The 23662-nt window shown below is 46.4% G+C and overlaps 1 protein-coding gene across 4 annotated transcripts in view; it reads left to right on the top strand.

The window, feature by feature from the left end:
- Positions 1–23662, top strand: part of Nck2 (NCK adaptor protein 2) — a 118750-nt gene that overhangs the window by 52307 nt on the left and 42781 nt on the right. For all 4 annotated transcript variants that reach the window (XM_075980266.1, XM_075980267.1, XM_075980268.1 and 1 more), the window contains exon 2: positions 14985–15185. The gene's annotated coding sequence lies outside the window, so the exon portion shown is untranslated. The remainder of the gene's footprint in view (positions 1–14984; positions 15186–23662) is intronic.

Genomic DNA, 23662 nt, shown 5'->3' with positions numbered 1-23662 from the left:
TAGTTTATTCTTTGAAAGTTTGTGCGTGCATATAACACATGTTGGTCCCACTCACCATCCTAGCCTTGTTTTTGTGTGCTACTCACTGAGGCCTTGGTAACAATGCTCCCCCTCCCCCAAAGCCATCGACTGCTGATCATTCTCCTTGGGGAGTGGTTGGTGGCCCATGAGCCCCACCCTTATCTTTGCTTGAATGTTGGTAGTAGGTCTAATATTGTTCTGGCCTGTAGGGAACCTTATGAATACAGCAGCCCGCCATTCCCAGAAGATCTTAAGGCCCTCCTTCCCGTAGTCTGAGTCTTAAATTTGGTTAAATTCGGTTTCCTCCTCTTTCCATGTTGATGGGAGTTGTTGTCTTGGTGTTCTTGAGTTTACATCTCTCTTGACACCAGCCTCTTCCACAGTGGACAACCAAGTTTTTCTGTTTTCCTCTGCCTTTGTTTTCTTGACCTTGACAGAATCAGGAAGTTTGTCCCAAACAGCTACACTTTTTCCCCCTGGCTTCTAATTTGTCTTTTGAATCTACCTCTGGTGTATTGACATTCGAGAAAAGGTTTTGTATTTAATTGTATTCTGTTGAATTCTGTTGAATTTCTCTTCTTTTGCCCTTTTGGGGTTTAGTTGTAACTTTCTTTAAGGGTAAAGAACGTTTTCTGTGTTTTCTCTGTGACTCTTGATTTTTTTCAGTAAATTATAGGTGCTTTGAGTTCCTTTTTTGGAGTCTTCACCTTCACCTCTAGTGTACACATTGTTGCCATTTTTTGAGAAGCTACTTTTCCCTCAGTGACTGTCTGGTCTTGTTTTTGTGTTACTATTCCAAATGTTTCCTTAGCTTCTACCTAGCCTCCTATGCCATACCAAAGTAGACTTGATGAACTCTTTGAAAACTTTGTAAAGCAAATACAGAGACAGAATACTAATCTATTAAAGCCTGGAGTTAATAACTTTCATCAGCCTTCTGTATCCTCAGACACAGCCAACTTGGATTCAACCCACCCCAGATTGAAAATATTTGGATCCAAAAATTGAGTCTACTGAACATATGTCTACTTTTTTCCATAAACAGTATTACTACTTACATAGTATTTACCATTAAATAAATAATCTAGGTATATGTATGGAGAACGTGCATATGTTACATGTAAATATGACACAATATTTTTGTAAGAGCTATTTTACAAAACTTCAGCATCTGGTTTTGACAGCCAGGAGGTTTTGGAACAGCCTCCTATGAACACCAAGGACCAGCTGTACCAGCTGTACCATGATGACCGATAAGAAAGACAATAGCAGCTTGAAGGCCACTGAATTAGTTAAGCATAGGAAAGAGGGCAGGTGGTTCCCCTCAGCCCAGGTCTAAGTGGACCACATGTATCCACAGGTCTCTACCTGGACTTGTCTTTGACCACTTCTACTATACTCTAGGTTGTAAGGAGCAAGTTAAGGATGTCTGGGAGAAATTTGACTGAAACTTTCAATGACATTGTGTGTGTGTGTGTGTGTGTGTGTGTGTGTGTGTGTGTGTATTTAGAGAGGCTAAAGCCAAGTCAAACACATTGTGGAAAGACTGTAAGAATCCCTGTCATTCCTATGCAGAGTTTGGCAGTGGGTTACAGGAGAGTCTTATTTGGGAACACTGTAGGTGAGATATCATTAGATATGTCTGCACCAGTGAACATGTGGATGGAGCTAGTTAGGTGTGTCCTCCTCTGACACACCCTGTGGCCGGAGGAGTCAGTGTGGTGGTCATCTGTGTCATCTGTCATCCTTGGTCCCTAGGTCAACAAGGGGCAGTGAACACAGCTAAAGGTTACAGACTCTGAAGGCGGCAGGCACCGGGTTCTGACTGTGCCACCTGTTTCTGTCCGTCGCGTGCACACGATCTCAGTTCTGTGCTGGGTATGAGGGTAAGGAGCTTTCACGCAGCTGTTCGGACTGAGTGTAGTAATGCGTGTCCATGGCACCCAGGGTATGTCCAGTAAGTGGTTGTCAGCATCAAGGTCTGTTTCTCCTCTTTAGCTTGTGAGCCTTGAGGCACGCAGTTCCAGGATTTCACTTGAGTGCCAAAGGGCAAGGAGAACAGCTGTATACCCTTTCTTGTCTTCAGGGGACCACATCTGAAATTGGCTAGTACCAAACGCTGTGTATGACAGACTGTGTTTTCCTGTCTGTATGCACACCTATGATAAGACTTAATTACAAATTACACCAGTAAGACATTAATAGCAGTAGAACCTTGTACCCTTGTTCTATAATAATATTAGCATGAACATGTTCTCTCTTGAGTCAAGACAATAATATTCTCATGCTGTGGTTAATTGGGAGTGACTGCAACCATCAGAAATGAATCCTTGGATAATGTGTGCTAGTGCTAGTTTAGAATTATGTACAAGAGGCCCTGACTTCAGACTCCAGTACCACAAGCCAAGACATGTATGTGTGTGATTAGCAGGTAGAAGTTGAAACCTGGCTCAGGTCTGAGAGAAAGTTCTGTCTGACTTTGGTCTGTGTTTCTTGAGGTGGTAGAACGTTTAGGTTGGCATCTAAAGGAAGCAAGTTAGATCACTTGGGGGCATACCCTTCACGAGGACATGGGGGCCCAGACCTCAGGCTCTTCATTTTCATTTTTTGCTTCCTGGCACCGTGAGGTGAGCAGCTTCGCTTCATCCCTGCTCTCACTGTGATGTTTTGTGATGACTAGTCTCATGTCTACTTGACACAAGCTAGAGTCGTGTGAAAGGAGGGAACCCCAGTTGAGAAAATGCTCCCATAAAAATGCTGCTGTAGAGCATTTTCTTAATTAATGGGCGATGAGGGAGGGTCCTGTCCATTGTGGGTGATGCCTCCCCTGGACTGGTGGTCCTGGGTTCTATTAGAAAGCACACTGAGCAAGCCATCGGAAACAAGCCAATAAGCAGCATCCCTCCACAGCCTCTACATCCATCCGTTCCTGCCCCCAGGATCCTGTCCTGTTTGAGCTCCTTCAGTGGTGGACGATGATGTGGAAATGTAAACCCATAAACCCTTCCCTCCCCAACTTGCTTTTGGTAAGTGTTTCATCCTAGCAATAGAAACTTTAACTAGGACATGCCATCCCATGCAAAAGCAACTGACCAAGGCCCACGCTCTGAAGCTGAAGCAGAATAAACCTCTGCTTCTCAGCAGTTGATTTTTCTCTGATGTTTTATCACAGTCACGGAAAGCCAGCTTACAGCATCTGCTGCTGCAGGAGTGTGGTTGACCGTCTGGATTTTTGTTGTCTGTAGGTGGAGGTGATCTTGAAGGCAGAGCGGGCATCACGGAGGAGGGGTAGAAATTCAAGGGCTGGGGGTGCTGTCAGTAGGAGAGCCCTTGCGCTTTGACTGGGGAGCGAGTAGGTTCCCACGTTCTGTGTTGTTCCTGGTACAGGGTGGAATCTCTGGGGGTGTTCTCTGGGGGACCTTGGAGAAGAGTGCCAGGGAAGTAGAGCTTAGTAAATGGTCCCCCCCCCATCAGGAAGGAGACAAGTGGGCATCTTCTAAAAGAGTTGAAACTGGCGAATTACTGGCCCTCTGTGTTTCCTCTCAGGGGCACAGTGGCTTGATCTCGGGTAGAATCTGAAAAAGATTGAGTTCTGTGCTGGCTAGTGTTTTGTCAACTTGACACAAGCTAGGGTCATTTGGGGAAGAAAGAATCTTAATTGAGAAAATGCCTCTGTAGGATTAGCCTGTAATTAAGTCTATAGGGCATTTTCTTGATTGGTGATTGATGTGGGAGGGCCCAGCCTCTTGTGGGTGGTACCACGTCTGGACAGGTAGTCCTGGGTGTTATAAGAAAGCAGGTTGAGCAAACCATGGGGAACAAGCCAGTAAGCAGCACCTCTTCATGGCCTCTGCATCAGCTCCTGCCTCCAGGTTCCTGCCCTGACCTCCCTCAGTGATGGAGTCTGACCTGAGAGTGATCAGCTGAAACATACCCTTTCCTCCCCAAGTTTCTTTTGGTCCTAGTGTTTTCTTGCAGCAATAGAACTCCTGTGGGCATGGCACTTAGGGGTTCTTTAATCTATTTAGTGTTTACACATCTGCATGACAGTCTTTTCTCTTTATTTTCTGCATCTCCTGAGAAAGATGTACTGTGTAACCCTGTAAACTCAGCGGTGTGATGGAGTACCCACTCCAAAGCTAGTGTGTGTTCCCTGCCTGCCTATGTCCCTGCTGAGAAGGTTGGCAGTATCAGGCTCAGGGCTGGCGTCTGTTCCGTAGTGCTTGCTGAATGAGTTAACTTGAAGTGTATCTGGAAGAGTAGCATTGGGATGATGATATGATGCTTGGGGAACCTTGTTTCTGCTTGTCAAGTTAGGAGAGTTCTCTGAAAAGTGACTCTAGGAAATTTCACAGTTCCCTTTTGGCTTTTGAGGTCAGTCTCTGGGAAGGAAGATTAGATACACTTTCTTAGGTTTTATCTAAAACAATTACGTTAATATTGGGATTGTCTTCATGGAGTGTTTACTGTAAGGCTGATACTTTGTGTAGTACCGAGCTGAAAGAACCACCCTAGAAGTTTTAGGTTTTTTTGTTTGTTTGTTTTTCTTAATAGATTTTCTTGCAGCAGAGAAGCCAGGCTGTGTGTTCCTGGAATTCTGTTTGACCCCCACTAGCCTGGGCTTATTTCAGAAGGGCAGGTCAGTGTTTGTGTTGTGCCTTCTCTGCACAGTGTTTGCACTTGGCAGGTGTGTAGTACATTTGACTTAATAAATGAGACTTCCTGCTTAATTCTGGCAACAAGGTGACCAATGTAAAGTCAAATGTAAAGGCAGTGGTTCTCAACCTGTGAGTCACGACCCCCTTGGCAGCCCTCTCTCTCCAGAAACATTTACATTACGATTCATAGCAGTAGCAAAATTAGTTATGAAGTAGCAATGAAATAATGTTGTGGTTGGGGGTCACCACGGCACGAAGAGCTATATCAAAGGGTGGCAGCCCTAGGAAGGTTGAGAACCCCTGCTCTAAGGCCCCTCAGTTAAGTGGTGGCCTCAGCATTATACTCCTGCAGGTTGTTGCTTCCAGGTTGAAACAGTCTGTGTCCTTGGCGTACCATGCAGAAGGTCGCCAGCATCCTCACCCAGGCCAGGTGTCTCCAGTTGGCCTCTCTGTTCATATCTTCTACGTTTCCCTACCACTGAGGAACACTGGAGAGCTTTCGTCAGTGGCCAGTATGAGTCCTAATTCTGGAAGTCTCCGGTAGGATTTGCTTAGGATGAAGATGGGCTGCGAGCATTTCTGCTTCTTGAGCTCCTACGCTCAGCACCCCTGTTCCTACAGGTGTAACCTGGTGATGGCAAAGTGAAGGGCTTATTTAATCCATTACTGGAGCCCTTCCTAAACCTCTGCCTCAGAGTTTTCTGGTTTTAGTTTTGTTTTGGCTTTGCTTGCACGTTTTCTCGTGAGACAGATTACATGCATAGAAGCAGGGTCGAAATTTGGGATTTACTAATTTCAAAAATAGACTTTATAAGGCCGATGAATAAAATGATAAATTCAGAGAAAGTTCAAAATCAGCCCTTGACTGTGTTCCTCCAGTATATTACATTGCCGTGTAGAGTTGGAGTGGATGGTTTTAAAGTGTGTAAATGGAGTATCTGAGACCTGGCTGGACAAGGGTGGGGCTTGGCTTGGTGCCAGGTGGGTTTTGGCATGCCTGTTGGTTCTTTGTGCTGGCCAAAAGGCCTTCTGTGTTCATCTCTGTGTTCTGGTCTGATTTCAGATTCAGAAGTGCTGACACAGCTAATCTGAGCATTTATAGCTGTTTCCTCTTCAAGCTCAGTGGGTGGCTCTTTGGGGATATTCACACAGAAATGGCTTAATTGGATTTCAGCCCAGACACAGTATCTGAATGGTTCTTTATGAATTGCATTAATTGGGCTGCTGCCATAGGATGTCAGTCTCTCTCTCTCTCTCTCTCTCTCTCTCTCTCTCTCTCTCTCTCTCTCTCTCTCTCTCTCACACACACACACACACACACACACACACACACACCCTTCACCCTATACCCCACATCCCTGTCCCATCCTCCCCTCCATTCCATCCGTGTGTCGTCTCCCCCTTTCTCTAACTCCCCAAAAAACGACCTGGAAGTTGGTAACGTGTGAGGTTCTGTCTGGAGCCACGCAGACAGCGGCCCAGGGGAAGCTGCATTTTCTTTGTGGTGGCTCTTCCTCCACGGACACTTGGGTACATGTTGGACTGTGCTCTGTGGTTTCCATGGAACTGGAAGGCGATCTTCCAGAAGAGCCTCCTTGCAGTCGTGCCTCAGCAGCGAGGGTCTGGGTGGACAGTGATGTTGGGAGCTGAGACAAAGATGTTTCCAGGAGAGAGAAGACACTGCAGACGCAGGCTCGTGGTTGCCAGGGGTCTGGCATGCAGAAAGAATGTGGGCGCCTCTGCTCTGGCAGTCTTCAGAATACATTAAGACAGCACAGTGTATTACATTTCAATTCAGCTACAATAATTAGAAACCTCCATGTTTAAGTTTTATAACCATCAGCTTTTTTTAAAAAACATCACTTTTTTAAAAATTAAAATACATTTTAAATAGAGCTACAGAACTTACTCATGTCTTTGCTGCCATTCCTCACCTGGTGGCACGAATCCCATCTAGACTCCCTGGCTGCCAGCTCCCTGCTGTTCTGTGCACTGACACCACCACACTGTTTGTCTTTCTCCGCCTGGGCTTCTTCACTGAGCACAGCGTCCTCCAGCTTACCCATGTTGTAGCATGTGCTAAGTAGTGTTCTTCGGTGTGCACGTATCTCGTATTTTCTTACCATTTATCTGCCAGTGGACACTCTTTATCTTTCATTAGCCTTAGAGTTCTTAAACACTCTTCTACTACTTCTTAGTAGTGCAGGCTTGAAAGCAAGCCTTTGACTCATGGGCCTGATCAGACCGTAGCAGCTTATACTATGACGTAAGGGAGAGTCCCCAGCCATACTTCCTGTCCTGACATAGCCCTCGTACCTGGAGTACAGTGCTGTGATCCTGAGTCTGGAATGAGAACCTGGATCCTGACCAGCACAGAGCTCTGGCTCTTTCCATTCTGGGCTGCACAGATGTGTGGCTGGCAGGCTCCACAGGCTCAGCATTTGCTTGGTTAAATTAATACATGCTCGAAAATAGCACTCAGGTGCTCTCCTTGAATAGCAGGGGTAAGGTTTGTGAGGCTTCTGATTTGATTGACTGTACGGTATAGGGAAGCTTGGGTTTCTAGAAGACAATAAAATAGTCTTTGTGTCGAAAAAAATAATCTTTGGCTTTGCCAGGAAAACCACAGAGAATGCCAGGCATAGTGGTGCACCTACGTCCTTGAACTAGGGAGGCAGAAGCAGGGCCCTGAATTTGAGGCCAGTCTTGATTGCAGAGTAAACTCAGGACCAATGTGAGCTCTATGGAGAGGCTGTTTTTTTTTTTTATGAAGGAAAGGAAACAGTGTTGCTGCATAAAGATAATACCAGCATATAATTTGGTATAAATGATGCTGTATTTCTCAGTAGGGTTATTCGGGGACATAAAATGCCACTTTGCCAGAGTGGTGTGGGTTTCCTGGGGACATCCCCTGGTTGATGGAATCACTTGCTACAGTTTACCAGCCCCTGCAGAGAAAGGCTCACTGGCTCCTTGAGATAGTTAAATACCAAAAGCTTGACCTCGTCCATGCTTCAGGCGACTTTGTAATTTTTAACTGTAGATTTCACATGCCCTTTCGCAGCCAGAAAAATACATTATATGCTTACTTCTTCCTAGAAGGAACCCTAAGCCAAGAGGAAAGCACAGAGCCTTGGCCCCCAGGAAGTCGTAGGTAAGGATAGAGGCAGGGGCTAGGGCAGGGCTAGGAAGGGGTGAACTTGCTAAAGCACCAAATAAATGGGGGTTTCTCCATGTCTAACACTCAGCCAGGGTGGGACCCCTTCCATCTAAGGGGTCTCTAGGCCTAAACTGCTAATTTCCTAGAAATGTCAGGGTTGTGTAAAACACCGGTGATCCTGGATCCATGTGATGCCAAATGTTATATCCTTGTAGAACGGGCAGCTTAGCATCATAGCACATATCATTCCAATGAAATACAGTGCCTTAAATAACAGAGTAGAGATTGTAGTTTATGGGCATGACCCTCATTCAGATAAATTAGCTATAAAAAGACTTGCGCACAGTGCAACTGTGAAATTTATATTAAGGAATCTAGTTATTTTGATGCAGTAATAGAGTCGGACTTGGTGTAGGGCTGTGTACGTGTGGTTGGATGACGGTGCACATGGGGTGGGTGTGAATTCTGTCTTCTGCTCTATGGTTTTCAGCATGTCTGTAGTACAGCAGCAGTGGATGGCAGCCCAAGGCTCTGCGGAGGTGTAGGAAGGCCAGGCATTTGTAGAGGAGACTCATGGGTAGGGAGGGCATCTGGGGCTGCGGTGCCTGAGATAGGGGCTTCTGTGGTTTGATGCTTGGTGCCCATTGACTTAGGCTTCTGTCATTCGGGAAGTATTTTGAAGTTCCTGAGAGTTTACAGTTGACAGTCTCAGGGAAGGCTCAAGCTGCCATTCAAAAGGCGCTTTAGGCCGTGCGGCTTAAGCATCATGTCTGTTCTCATGGTTCAGAAGGCTGACCGTCTAAGGCCTAGGCGTTAGGAGGGTTGGTTTCTTCTGAGGCCTCCCTCAGCTGGAAGATGGCCGCCTTTTTCCTGTGACTCACTTTGTCCTTCTTCCAAGTACAGACCTGGGTCCTCGTCCTCTGGTCATAGGACACCATCCTGCTGGAGTAGGACCCCCCCCACAACTGCTTCATTTTAGCTTAGACACCCCCGAAAGATCTCTCATAGCGTTCTCCTTGAAATTGAGTGAAAAATGATGCTTCTCCCCCTTCCGAACTTGTCACTTGTGACCACTTTAGCGCTGCTATGTCTGCCCTTCCCCACTCACTTTTTGAGATTTTCGTTTGTGTTTTAATGGGAGGGTGATGTGCTTGTTTGAGAGTTTGGGGGTTACAGGACAAAGGCAGAATCTGCAGCCCCGTTACTATATACCATTGTCAGCTTTGGCCGTTCCTACAGTTCTGTTTATTCAGTCCTTTAATCCCCAAAGGTAAGGGTCACGAAATAATCAGTGACATATATTTGTCCTTAAATCATCTCAATCATGAAATGTGCCTAAATTGTGTCATGTAGGAATTCATTGCCCCTTCCTCCTTAAAAAAAAAAGTGTGTGTATTTTTCTGTCAGCACGCTTTTGTTATTGTTGGACACACCTTGGCTATTACTAAACCCTGTGGCGTTCACACCTGTATTGACAGAAGTATGGGGGTGGGGGTGGTATCTTGAGTTTGAGGCTAGCCTGGGCTGCTAGACCCAGTATCAAGAAACAAACTAAACCAAAACATGGAAGAAAAGAATATTGGTGAACCTTTCCAAATCCTGGGTGTAATTGGATTCTCATGGAGCTGCTGAGAGGCGTTATTAGATGCGCTCCTGATTACAAGAGTGGGTTGTGGGCTGAACTAAAGGGGAGGTGTAGGGAAATGCCTCAGCAGAGGAGGGAATCCGCCGTGTACGGGCGAGCCTGTGTTGCAGATGATCATAATAACATTTACATTCGAGTTCAGTTTCCGATTGCATTATAACTTTGTTATTTTAGACATGCTTTCAAAAACTCTTGGTTGCCTCATGATCAAAATTTGACAGTGTAAGATCCATTATCATTCACAACAGAATTCTTGAGGGTGTCCTATCAGGTCCTCAAGGGTCCTGAAAGGGCTGGAGAGAGACCATACTTGGTAGAGTTCTCACTGAAAAAGTAAAATCTGCATTACATCGTCAACCGCTGTATAAAAAGCTAGGCATAGTTGCGTGGGTTTGTAATCCCAGTACTGGGCAGTTGGAGACGAGTATCCCTGGGTTTTGCTGGCTAGCCCAGCCTGAGCAGAGAGTCCCAGAACTCTCAAGGGTGGCGGTGGGGGGGGGGTTGGGGGGGCTGGGGAGGATGGGTGTCAAGGTGGACAGTTCCTGAGGAACAAAGATGTGTGTGTGTGTGTGTGTGTGTGTGTGTGTGTGTGTGTGTGTGTGTGTGTAAGGAAGCATCAATACATTTGCTAATCTGGGACTGCAGCTAAGTGCTTCTCACCCACTGGTAGCTCCTTTGTTTTGTTCCATATTTTAATTCTAATTATATGTGGTTGACCCACTGTTTGCAGTTTTGTTTTGTGTTTCTTATTTCTACAATATTTGAAGGCAGAAACCAATATTCCAGAGGTTAGACTCAATACTGGCTTTTCCTTCCTGTTGTCAGGAATGCCTTCTAATCTGGTAACAGTGTTACTCTTCAGAATTGGGATATACTCGGGTCAGCAGAGAAAACTTGATACTTTGCTGTCTCATGTGAGCTTTCTGTTGACTGAAAGGCCGGGGTTCTCTGGGACCTTTTGGAATCCTGGGATCCTGATTGGTGCCTTTTTGGTGCTAGGGGTGATAGACAGTGCTGAGGTTGACTCAGGTTGACAAGCTCTGAGCTGCTCAGGCCCAGGGTTGACTTCAGCCAGGGAAGCCAGGGCTGGACTGGAGAGAAACTATTCAGGCCGACTTGTTCTATTCACTATCAGAAGTCAGTGTCTTCCATGGAGTAAGGTGTAGCAAGGAGGCATTTCAGAGCCTGGAGGCTTCTGCTATTCACATGACCTCTTCTTTTTATATAAAGGATACAATTGCTGTCTTTTGATTAGAGGTGGGGGTCTTTCTGTGTTTTACAGTCTCCCTCGGTCTTTCCTACTCTGAAGTCTTTCGGTGCTCAAAAGTTTCACATTTCGGTATATTTTAAATTTCAGATCTTTGGATTAGAGCTACAAACCCAGTAACATCTCTGCAGATAGTTCAGAATCAGAAATAATTTTAAGCTTACCCAAAGAATGCTTAGTCACATACCTGGGCCTTGTGCTGTGTGTTCCTTTAGCCCAACCAGACATTGTTACTCAGCAGGTCTTTAGTGGTTGCATTAACATACTGTCCCTTTAGCAATGGAAGTCACGGTGCAGCCCTTCTGGGCTTCAGTCTCCACAAAGCCTGGCATGTCTGCCTGGTTTGAGTTTGAAGCCAGTCTTTTAGAATAGGAAGCGCTCCAGGAAGGTGGTTGTCTTCAACAGCAGTTGCTGGCCTTTTTATGGTGGTCCCTGCATGGAGAGAACATCCATTCCCACTGCAGCTGCTGGCTCCTGTGGACTGGCTCCAGTCAGAAGGATGTGCATGGGCTCCCAGGTTGCTGTGCAACTTGCTGAGGCTGAGGTCAGCCACAGTGGGTGTGTCAGTGGAACCACTGCTTGTTCTTCTTGGCCCATTGTTGTGTGTCTGTCGGGGAGGCAGGGAGGAAAAATGGCTTTCCAGAGCTTTCTGAAGATTAGCTTTTACTGGTAGCCACCTGGACAGGTTGGCCATCTCTGAAGCAAAGGGGGTCCTGATGTCCAGCAGTAGCAAGCCTATAAAATATGCATACATGACCCTTGTGTTAACCCCAAGTGACCAAACTAGAGAGAAGCTATGGCTGTCAGCAATGGGGATCCATATCAGACCCTAGATTGCCAGGAAGTAGCCCCACACCACACAGCACAGGCTGCAACGGGCCTTTAGAAGTTTGGAATGGCCAGATGTGTTGGTGTGTGACTTTAATCCAAGCACTCTTGAGTTCCTAGCTAGTGAGCTCCGGATCAGCCAGGGCTACATAGAGAGACCCTGTCTCAAGACAAAGCAACGACAGAAACAATGGTTGAGGTCTACTTGCAGTGAGCTTTTATTTGTGCCCACTCCTGAACTTGGGTGTGAGAGCACTGCCAGGGTTTACAACCCATGGGGCTAAGTTTTGCAATTTGGAACATTCTCTTAAGAGTTGAAGCAAACGACTGTTGTAAGCCCAAGGGATGGAGCAGAAGAAAATCAGTGTTAATAGGGAATCAGAACAGATCCACCTTTTGATTTTACAGGGGAAAATGTTAATATTACTAAGGTCCAAGTTAAAGTGTTTTTTTAAAAGATAAATACAGTATAAATGTTGATCTTATTTTTTTATTTCTAAGGGAGTGCAGATATATTTTTAAAAAAAGCACACATATCCACACTTTTCGAATCTTCTCATCTTTCCATATAATGACTTGCAGGAAGTCCTTGAATAAATTCTTTGGTGAGGTCTTTGTACTCTGCTTGTGACTATGCGCTTGATCGCGATTATCTAGCAGGCAGATAGTTTTTACATAGCAATGTTTTTTAGATCATAGCTTGTTATAACTAAAGACCTGGTTTGAATTGTTCTTGCTTACCCAAAGTTTTGTGTAAACTGACAGTCCCAGCTTCAACAGGGACAGAAGTGAACTTCACTTACACCCATGGAGAGGTCTTAGTCAGCTTTTCTTCCTGTTTCTGTGCGTACTTGGTGCGGGTATGGTTTGACGGCCCGTTGCTTTTCTTGTGGAAAATGCTGTAAACATTTCTCACATTTGACTAAAGATGGGCCTCTGGCACCTTAGAAGGGCTTCTCAGCAGTTTAATCTCCATCCCGGCTGCTCCACCATCTCAAGTCATGCCCTGAGCCCTCTTGCTTTTCCTTGCCTGGGGTACTGACAGGCACTGTGTTTGGACCTGTCCAAACATTAGACACCAAGGGTTTCCAGCTCATAGCTTTGCTTGAGGCCAGTGGTTATGGTGCTCCCGGGTCTCTGCTTCTATTAGAGGCATTTCTTTTCCACTCACCTTCAGGAGGAGCAAGGCGTGCAAAGACCAGGTGAACTTCTGTCTGAAAAGCCAATTAAGGATGACCCTCAGTGTCCCTGCTATGATTTGGATCTTAAATGTTCCCCAAAGACCGTGAGTTAAAGGTTTCCTCTACAGCCTATGGTACCTTTAGGAACTGGGGGAACCCTTAGGAGGTTCTCAGCCTGTAGGTCGTGACTCCTGGGGGGAGGTGTCGAATGACCCTTTCACAGAGGTCATCTAAGACCATCAGAAAACACAGGTATTTATGTTATGTTTCATAACAGTAGCAAAATTACAGTTATGAAGTAGCAACAAAAATAATTTTATGGCAGGGGGTCACCACAACATGAGAACTGTATTATAGGGTCACAGCATTAGGAGGGCTAACATCCATTGGTCTGTAAGGAAGGTAGGTCCCCTTTCATGAGTCCTGAAAGGGACATTGGGACCCAGGCCACCTCCTCTCTTTGTCACTTTCTATCGCATGTGAGGTTAGCAGTGTTGCTGTACCTTGTACCCTTCCATCATGTTCTGCCTTGCCACCAGCCCCAAAACAGCCTGCCACTGGCTAAATCCTCTAATACCCCTAGCCATAATAAACCTTTGCTCCATCAAAGTCAGTTATTATCCTGGGTATTTTGTTACAGAAACGGAAAGCTGACCTACGTCGTCCCCAAGGGAGTTAACACACTGAGTCATTCATGGGTGTCCTGGAAGGTTATTAGATCCAACCGCGGCACACATTGTCTTTAGAAAGCCTGGCTTCAGGCAAGCACCTCTTCTCAGTTAAAATTTTAAAAATCCATCCTTCTAGAATAGCACCTGGAACTTAGAAATACAGAGATGGTTGACAGGGTCACAGGTCAGTCACGTAGTAAGGTCGGTGGTGCCAGCGGTAGGTTAAGGACTCACATCCAGATGCCAGCGCTTCCTTTCATCTTACGGGAAACACTTGACGGAGAGAAAGGCACCTAGGATTTTCATTGTATTTGCTTATAGTTTTTCCTTATAGTGAATCGTACTGTTAAAACCATCCAGTTCGTGAGATAGAACTAGAGAATGCAAAGAGAGGGATTCATTTTTAAATCAAAATTTATGAACTCGCCTTGTAACGCTTTATGATGGTTCTGCTTGAATTATCACTTCCTATTCAAGTAAAATAGAATTCAATTTTTCTGTGGGTTTTTTCTTTTCTTTTCTTTTTTTCTTTTTAACATTTTTGGGGCATCATCATCCTATGGGTGAATTAATAGATCTCCTCTGAGTGAACTGTCAAGACAGGTCCCCTCTGGGTTGGAAGTGTGATTAAAGATGCCAGTGAATTCGCACGAGAATCTGCAGAGCATGCCAGAATCCCCTTGAAAAAGCTAGAGGAAACCAGAAGTGCTTACAAGTGTGTGGGCAGTGAATGCTCGGCCAGCTTGACAGACAGGAGGGCGTGTGGCCGCCTCTAAGGGCCGCTTGCCTCTTAACTACCCCGTACCTTTGAGGTGCTGGTCACAGATTCCCGGTATGGTCAGGGATGCCTTTAGCCTTTGGACTGGGATTCAGTTGGTGACACCTCAGTAAATGGCAATGTAAGAGATGCTCAGTTGCAGACAGGGCCCTGTGTGGTCCCCCTCCCTCTGCACCTGAAAGCCTTCCTTCTGTTTGGGGCAGCAGTGTTTTGAGAGGTCAGAGTAGAGAAGAGGGCCTGAGATGCCTGAGAGTCTGTCCCCATTGCCATTTCTTCACCAGCTGCTTCTGTGCTCCTGGGTGTGACCTGGGCCCCTGCAGAGGAGCTTGTGGAGGAGGGAAGGTGACAAAGGAGTCTTCATGTTTGGTGGATGTTTCTCAGTGTGGAGGAGTTTTCCCCTGAGCAATCAATTACCAGGTGTTTTGGGATTTTTTTAAAATGAGTTTTAGTTTTAATTCTGTGTGTGTGTGTGCGTGCGTGTATGTTTCTGCATGTGAGAAGAGGTGTCTAAGGCCAGAATAGGGTATTGGGTCCTCTGGAAGCTGCAGTTGTAAGCAGTTGTGAGCCTCCAGCATGGGTGCTGGGGACCAAACGCTGGTCCTCTTCCAGAGCATAAACCCTCTGAGCTGCTGGGCCTGTCTCCCCAGCCTTGTCCTGCTTCACCAGTGTCTACCCCCCCCCACCTTTCTGTTAGTTGAGCTCAAAGAAGCAAGCGCACCTAAAATGTGCTTTTTGGTTCTATGATTTCTAATACAGCCTTTCTCTTTCTCTACAGAGCCCATAGGTCCCTCTCCTACGAGTACCACGCGGGCTCATACCTCTCTGCTGAGGTCCCAGCTGACTCTGAGCTTAGAGGATCACTGCAGCTTTGTAACCTTCAAGGTGTCCTCAGCAGGAAAAAACAAAACAAAAGAAAACTCATCTTTTTGAAGAGTGCTACGTTTTGCCAGTCACCTCTTGCAACTGTGTGCCAAAGGTAAGCCTGCAGATTTCTGCATAAAAGAGGCAAAAGAAGTTGGCTGTTTGGGGGGGAGGGGGTGGTTGGTTTTTTTTTTTTTTTTGCCTTGAGTGCTTAATTTGCATAGCAGTTATTTGGTTTTAAAATTTTAAAAGATTTTTCTACTTGATACTTATGAGTGTTTTTGTATGTCTGTGTACACTATGTGTATGCCCTAGGGCCTGTGAAGCTCAAAAGTAGGGGTTAGAGCCCCTGAAACTCAGTGTGGGTGTTGGGAACTGAATCCAGGTCCTCTGCAGGAGTAGCAAGTGTTCTTAACCAGTGAGGCTTCTCTCCAGCCCCCTGCATCGTAGTTATTAAACTAGTACTACAGCAGTAGGTGATGGCCCTGATTTGTTTAAATGCATTAAATTTAAGCTCTGACGGGACATAGTTCAAAAGCTAGGTTGCCACTGTTCTGACTTAGAGCAGGTAGTTTCGAGTGTTTAAGTAGAAGTATGCAGACCAGTTCACATATCCCTCCCATGCAATGGTGTTCTGGAACGTTCTCTGAATTAAGGTTGCCTGTGTACTAACTGGGGACTAGAAGCGTACAACAGAGAGGATAGTAGTCTTCAGCCTGGTCAGGATCAAGTCCAGCTTGGTGCTGAGAGGGTATGTTCACATCAGAAGAGATGCAGATAAACAATAGATTCCTAGGATTGCTTCACGGGTCTGTGTGAGCGGTGCGCTCCAGCTGTATCAGAAGGAAGTGCTGGCAAGGAATTGACCTTGTGCGGCCAGTACCACGGAGTCCCCACAGTGATATCGGTGGACAAAGATGAGGCTGTGTGACAAATATATGAGGGGGAGGGAGGGAGGGCAGGAGGAAGGGAAGGAGGGAGGGAGGGCAGGAGGAAGGGAAAGAGGGAGGGAGGGCAGGAGGAAGGGCAGGAGGGAGGGAGGGCAGGAGGAAGGGAAGGAGGGAGGGAGGGCAGGAGGAAGGGAAGGAGGGAGGGAGGGCAGGAGGAAGGGAAGGAGGGAGGGAGGGCAGGAGGAAGGGCAGGAGGAAGGGCAGGAGGGAGGGAGGGTAGGAGGGCTGTCCATCTGTGTTGTGAGTGTGCTGGGATTGATATTTTCTAGACAGCCATTCTATATATGACCTGTACCCCCAGACCACAAAAATACCTTGGCCATGAGTAGTCATTTGAGGCCTTTAGTTCATCTTGTGTTTCCTCTGGCTGACAGAAATACCTCGTGAGAAAGGTATATTGTTGTCTGTAGAGGGTTGCCTCAGAATGCAGGGCTCACACCTACCCATTATCCTTCTCTTCCCATGCAAATCTCATACTGTTTCTGTTATTTAGATCATCTTGAGATAGTCTCAAACCTAGGATTTGGTCTGTGGAGTTTGGCATAATGATTTCTGTAAATGTACCTTTATCTGAGTTCTCTCTCATTAGGTCTGAAACGACCACTGAAAGACCTTGTGGTGAACGTGCTGTTTCTCCTTGATGCTTTTTTTTAAAACATTTGTCCGGAAACGTGTTGATGGCCTAGCTATGCCTGTTACAGTGTGTGGTATTTAGAATGCCATAATGTTGATAATGCTGTATTTCGTGAGGGTGCCCTTAATGAAGTGCCCAGTGCCTGTCTACCTTGACGTCTTTATGGTTTCCTGTGGAGGAAGTGGCTCACTGTCCCAGATGTGTTGGCTGTCTGAGGTGGCTTCAGAATTAGGTGCTGGCCTGGAATCTAGAGATGAGTGACACTCAGGCCTTGGAACCCCATTCCCAGCCCTCCCCATGGCTGTTATCACATCACTGCCCATGGAAGGCGCTGTTGAGCTTCGGGTCCCCTCCTGCCTTTCACAGGGCCCTCCACTTCCCCTTGACTAGCCCATGGGGGTAGGGAGCATCCTGATCAGAGCAGGTTTGCCCACAAACGAAACTTCTCAAACTCCTCGTGGTCTTAGAAATGGTCACTGAGGTGGAGCCTTATTGGATTCAGGTCGTTTGTAAATGTGGTCAGCTGTCAATCCGTTCGTTCGATTTCATGGACATGTAAGTTAGAAATTAGAGCTTTTCAGAAATGGTCACCAGAATGCATGAATGGTTCATCAGGAGCAGACTGGCACTGCTTATGAGGGAGTTCTTAATGATCCTTCGGTGACAGTGACAGACTCAGAGCTTGTCCTGAGCGGGGAGAGGACTGTACAGACTCCTGGTTCTGAACCAGCCTGCACACTCGGCCAGCCAGGGATTTCAAGGGCTATGTTTATTTCATAAGGGATGAGATCTATACAGAAAGCATTTAATTTTGGGGTTTCGAGGTGGAGCGGTCGTGTATTAAATGCTGTGAGCATTGGCCACAGTCTAAGCCATTTAGCTATTATTGTTTTCACACTGCCTTTCAGCAGCTGCAAAACCAGATAAAATACAGTTCCAGACACCTTCCGTGTGTCCTGGCTGGCTAGGGCAAGAGCTTAGGCAGGACCAGCTAGACTACATGGGCCGTATTGCTGTGGGACGGTGGTTTGTACCCTATCAACTGCATCTTAATAAAATACAGTTTTATTAAAATTATTTAATAAAATGCTGATTGGCCAGTAGCCAGGCAGGAAGCAGAGGCAGGGTGACAAGAACAGCAGAATTCTGGGAAGAGGAAAGCTCATTCTGCAGTCATGACCCAGCCGCAGAGATAGCAAGATGTGACTGCCTCGCTGAAAAAGGTACCAAGCCACGAGGCTAACACAGACAAGAATTATGGGCTAATATATGTTATGAGTTAATAAGAAGCCTGAGCTAATAGGCCAATTAGTTTATAGCTAATGTAGACCTCTGTGTGATTCTTTGGGTCTTAACAGCTTCAGGACCAGGCAGGACAGAAAACCTTGGTCAACACCTACCCTGTGTCTATAACCTGTCCATCAGGAGCAGAGAAGCACTGTCCTCTGGGAAGGCCCAGGGATGTTGCACTGGATCCATTTTGATGGACTGAAAGGACGAGTGGGTAGAGACTAATTGTCCTGCTTGGCACGGGCCAGGCTTGGTGACCCGAGTGGGTATGAGTCCTAGAGACACTGGTGTGTGGGGCTAGAGATACACTTTCTGAAGTGCCAATAGGAAGGAAGCACAATGATGGGAGAGCATCCTCAGTGTTCCGGACGACAGTGCCATCTAGGAAGAACGGTGACCGGAATGGTACTTCTTGGATGCGGTTCCTAGTTATTGGGTACCCGATACGTATACCAGGTTGCTAGGCCTAAATTGGGCCTGGGCTTAGGGAGCAGTCTGGGGAGGATAGGGTCTTTGAGCTCATTTTCAGGGCTGTGTTTTCCTGCCCTATGGTCTTATCTGGCCTGCCTGCTCTGGAGAATGGGGACCATGGAGACGGGATGCTCACGCCCCATTTTCACACTCAGCTCGTTTTATTTACAGACGATCACTCAGCATTTCACTTGAGAACTAAAATTCCCTGTTGTGGGAGATGGCTGTCCCTTAGTGGGGTGGATGCCACTATCCTGAGAGGAGAAATACCTTCCACTGGATTTCCCTCGCTTGTCAGTGGCGGCTAGGAATATCTTGGGGTGTAGATACCAGCCATGCTTCTGTGTCCGTCTCATTCCATCCTGCACAGATTCTACAGTACAGGAGAGAATAACACACCGAGCCTGTCGGTCACCCAGACATTGCTAAGATTACTATCCAGTGATAGATCATTACGGAAGGAACGTTTCACGACTTACATTCACATCTAAGATTACTATCCAGTGATAGATCATTACAGAAGGAACGTTTCACGACTTACATTCACATTATAGTTGATTTATAGAAAGGCAAATTTCTCTAAGGCTGACCATCTGTTTTGTATTATTGCAACAGAATTCTCAAGGCTGGGGGGCATATCCATGAAGAAAAGAAGCCTGTTTAGCTCACAGTTGTGGTGCTTCAACTGTGAGGGCCTTCTTGCTGGCAGAGTCTCCAGGCTGTGCATGGCGTCACATGCACATGCAAGAGACAGTTTGTCCTTTCTCTCTCCGTTCTCATGAAAGGCCACCAACACTCATTCATGCATGGATCTGCATCTTGATGCTTCTAATTCCAGTCATTCCTCCAACTGTCATAGGTTTAAGTTGCAGTCTCTTTAGTACCTCCTTCTTATATCTCATGGGGATTTCAGCACACGAACCCTGGAGGAGCCTCAGCCATATCCAAATCATAACAATGTACGTAAAGAACGTCTTGGATTGGTCTGTTCCTTATTTTTAGCGCGGCCCTGCATTTGTTGTTTTGGCGGTTGCTACAGTGACTTACTTAGAAAGGCTCTTTATTGGGGCTGGAGAGATGGCATTGCCTGCTCTTCCAAAGGTCCTGAGTTCAATTCCCAGCAACCACATGGTGGGTCTCAACCATCTGTAATGGGGTCTGGTGCCCTCTTCTGGCATGCAGGCATACACACAGACAGAATATTGTAAACATAATAAATAAATAAATATTTTTTTTTTTTTAAAAAGAAAGGCTCTTTATCAGTGAAGCTGCCTGATACATGCTTAGGACTTTAAGACACCAGCTGCTGCCCAAGGAGGACCATAGCCTTTGATCCTGCAGGTTTTATAGGGAGCAGGTCTGTAATAATTGATTAAATAATTGCTCAGCAGGCATTTACAGCTGCGTGCAAAAAAAAAAAAGCCCTACAGCATTGCCTCCTCCATGGTTACCGTAATGGAATGCTTGCAGAACCCTGGTAGGGTCGGCAAGAGGGTTGCCCTTTCTGCTGCATCTCTGGCCTCTACTGCGGGTAGATCGCCTCACGTGCTAGGTGAATAGGTAAGGTAAGCCTGTAAACAAACCAAGGCCTGCTTCGGGCCTTCTTCCCCTCTTCACAGTTCTGTTAACATTCCTGACAAGCCCTGGAGGTGACAACCTAGTACTTGCTGACCTTGAACCTGGACTCCTGGCTCAAGGTGTCTCAGGAGGTTGGGTGTGTCCTTCCCTGTGCCCAAGCCTTTCATTTTTACATTCTTCCTTTGATTTGATTTTTTTTTTAATTCCTGCCCCCGTAGGAAAATCTCCAGCTAGTAAATAGGATTTGAAGAATCCTTTTCAGAAACATGTGAAGGAAAAGAAGGGACAGTGAGAAGGAGTTGGGGGAGAGGCAGGGATCCCAGTGGCAGTTTTGGAGCTGGGCCAAGGTAATTTTGCAGGCTGCTTAACCCCCAGGCTTTGGTGCTTGGGGTCCTTTAGCCCACTGATTCCGACTTAGTCACACCTGCCGTGACAGGAATTATCCACAGAGACGACAGTGCTTGGTCTTCAGTAGCCACTTCCTGTGTGCTAGCATGCCTCTCGTCCCTTCTGCAGGGCAGAGCTTTTCGTGTTGCTTTTTAACCTTTCTGTGTGTGATCAGTGGAATGATCGTTTTCTCATGGTTGGAGTAATGATAAGACAAGCTTCCCCAGCCGTCTGTCTTCACTGATGCCCCAACCAGAGAAACAAAAGTTTGAAAATTCTATCTGCCTATATCCACCTTTCTTTTTTCCTGACAGATTGATAGAAATCGAGTTTTTGTTCTAAATGAAAATAATCCCCTTATCCGAGGTTTCATTTTCTGCAGTTTGTTATCTTTGTCAGCCATTCCCAGAAAAAAAAAATTAAGTAAAAAAATACAGAAATCATCCATTTAGTTTTCAACTTTATGTTCTCTGAGTGGTGCGATGAGCCTCTTGCTGGGCTCCAATCAGGATTGAATCTTCCTTTTATCCAGTGTGTCCACATGGTGTACCCTTGCTCAGTCATTTCTGCACGAGACCAGCTGTGCATTAACAGGCTTGTGTACAGGACTGGGAACTAGCCGTCCACGCTTTCAGGCACGTAGAGGACCGTAGGGACGCAGCAGCCTCTCCGCTGCAAATGGTAGTGTTGCTGCTGCTGAGATTCTGAACTCAGGAAGAGTCGACAGGTTTGTGGAAAACAAAAGGTCATGTGTGTCGGGGCAGAAGTAAACACACTCCTGTTGTGTGTGTCAGGGCGGAAGTAGACACACTCCTGTTGTGTGTGTCAGGGTGGAAGTAAACACACTCCTGTTGTGTGTGTCAGGGCGGAAGTAGACACACTCCTGTTGTGTGTGTGTCAGGGCAGGTGACACAGGCTTTTAGCAATGGGCCCTTGACTAGGTAACTAAAAACTGAATTGCTTTGCCAGTGTGAGGAGAGCAGATGGGATTCCCCCACATGCCCTCACCCCAAGAGTACACTCTAGAAGTGAGAGGCACCTGGTGGTCCTTGTAGCCTTGGCAGTGTGGGGTTCCTAAGTGCATGCACCTGCCCATGCCTCTGGTGGCTCTCTCTACAGGAGACTAGGGAGCCTGAGATTTTAGCTTCTCCCTGTCAGGATTAATTTTCCTTTTGATTCTTTTATTATTTTTTTTCCTAAACCACTGCAAATGTTTGTGGGCTCTGAGATTTAAAATGGCTAAGAGAACATGAATAAATCAGACTATTGGAGATCGCAGTTTAAGGGGAATGACTTTGTGTGCTGTGTGGATAGTTGAGCCAAATATGAAAAGATCTTTTGGATAGAAACAAAGGGAGACCCTAGTATTTGTTTGGTGGAAGGTGGCTGTGCCCTTTGCCAGGTCTGTGACCCTGGAGGCCAGCTTCAGCTCCCGGGGTAGTGACATGCCCCCTCCAGGACTTTTGGGCACCCCTAACATAGTAAGTAAGCCTTGAGTGTGATTTCCACTGTAGGAAGTAAAGGTGATTCTCTGAAAGGCTGTGGCCATGTGCGGGCACAGGTCTCTGTAACCTTGTCTGAAGGCCTGTGCAGGCAGCAGGATGCACAAGCCACAGTCAGAGGTAACATTCAACCTCTGTGGACGTCAAGCCAGAGGGGATATAGCAGTGGCATTCCTCCTAAGAATCTAGGCAGTTTGACTCTTCCATGGACACGGGTGGAGGGAGTCTACAGACTCGGCATTCCGTTTTTCTAATAGCCTTTCTCTTCCAGCCTTCGGGCCGTGTTCTGTTTGCAGTCACTCTCTCTGTGGTGGGTGTGTAAGCAGCAGAAGTTACCCTTACCCCACTGATCACACAGAGGAACACTTAAGTCCACGGGTGCTGACTTTTCATGTGCAGTAACCCCACCTCACCCCCAGCAGAGGGGACATGTTCTAAGACCTCTAAGGACACCTGGGTAGAACTGAACCTCATAAATCCAGATCCCACCCTGTGAAAACAAGGTTTTTCATAAATACCAGTTGGGACCCTTTTGTAGGCCACCACAGAACACTGGAGATGAGAAATGATGCTAATTAACCTTACTGGGGGCAGTGTATACACCCGGTGGTAGTTAGAATAAGAATGACCCCCATAGGCTCATACATTTGAAGTTATCGGGGAGTGGTACTCTTTGAGAAGGAGCAGGAGGTGTGGCCTTGTTGGAGGAAGTGTGGTGTGGGGGGGGGGGGGGCTTGAGCTCTCCTGTCCCTCTGCTTGTGGGATCAGGATGTAGCTCTCAGTTACTGCTGCAGCAATGTGCACCCCACCATGACGCTAGTGGACTAACCCTCTAAAACCGAAAGCAAGCCCCCAATTAAATGCTTTCTCTTTTTAAAGAATTACCTTGCTCTTTTGTTTCTTCACAGCGATCAAATAGTGACTGAGACATCCCCCAGGCTCTGTCATGTCCCTAGCCAGACCCTGCTGCCTTCAAAATTGCAGTCCCTATGTCACTGTGTCCTGGTGATGAGAACTGGAACACTGGGTTCTGTGAGAGCCTGCTGGAGCTTTGGAGAACACAAGGCTCTTTAGCAGGCCGATTGTTTCCTGTCCCTCGATTGGTTTGCTTAATAGCATGGATATTGCTTGTCAGGAAGTATTATTTTGACTATGTCATGAATAACAGCTTAACAATGCTTATATAGAATACCTTACCAATAAGTTGTTTTCTCTGCCAAAAATAAATAAACAAAACTAAGAACCATCATATACCCGCATCAGAACTAAGTTTCAGCATGATAAAGGGGCTGGAATCCCTCCCCCTCCCTAGTCGCTTATGTTTGGACTGCTTCTCAGTAGTTTCCACAGGACCACTGTCTGTCACAGCAAGTCCTGGGCACTGTTTGTTCCACTGAGCGCATTCTTAGCACATGATAAAGTCATTGTATATGGATATATGAATACAAGTTTATGTGTGTAAGCCACGTATTGGAAGGATGGTTTAAATGTTCATTAAAAAAAAGCAAGGGAGAGGTTATAGTAGTGTTTTCTAGGAAATGTCCCCAGAGGCTTGTGTGTTAGAGGCTCTGTCCCCAGCTACTGGAACTATTGGGGTGTCAGAAACTCTTGAAGATGGGGTCTGGAGGCGGACTTGGAAGGATATGGTCTGTCCTCTGCAGCCTGGCCATGTGATTAGGAGTCTCTCCCCTATTCCATATTCTGGCTGTTTTGAAACCACCTTGCACAGGCCTGTGGTAGTCAAGCAAGCAAACCACAGACAGGTGTGGCCATGAGCAGG

The sequence above is a fragment of the Microtus pennsylvanicus genome, chromosome 7 (genome assembly GCF_037038515.1).
Source record: "Microtus pennsylvanicus isolate mMicPen1 chromosome 7, mMicPen1.hap1, whole genome shotgun sequence".
Taxonomy (NCBI): domain Eukaryota; kingdom Metazoa; phylum Chordata; class Mammalia; order Rodentia; family Cricetidae; genus Microtus; species Microtus pennsylvanicus.
This window is presented reverse-complemented; position numbering and strand designations above follow the sequence as displayed.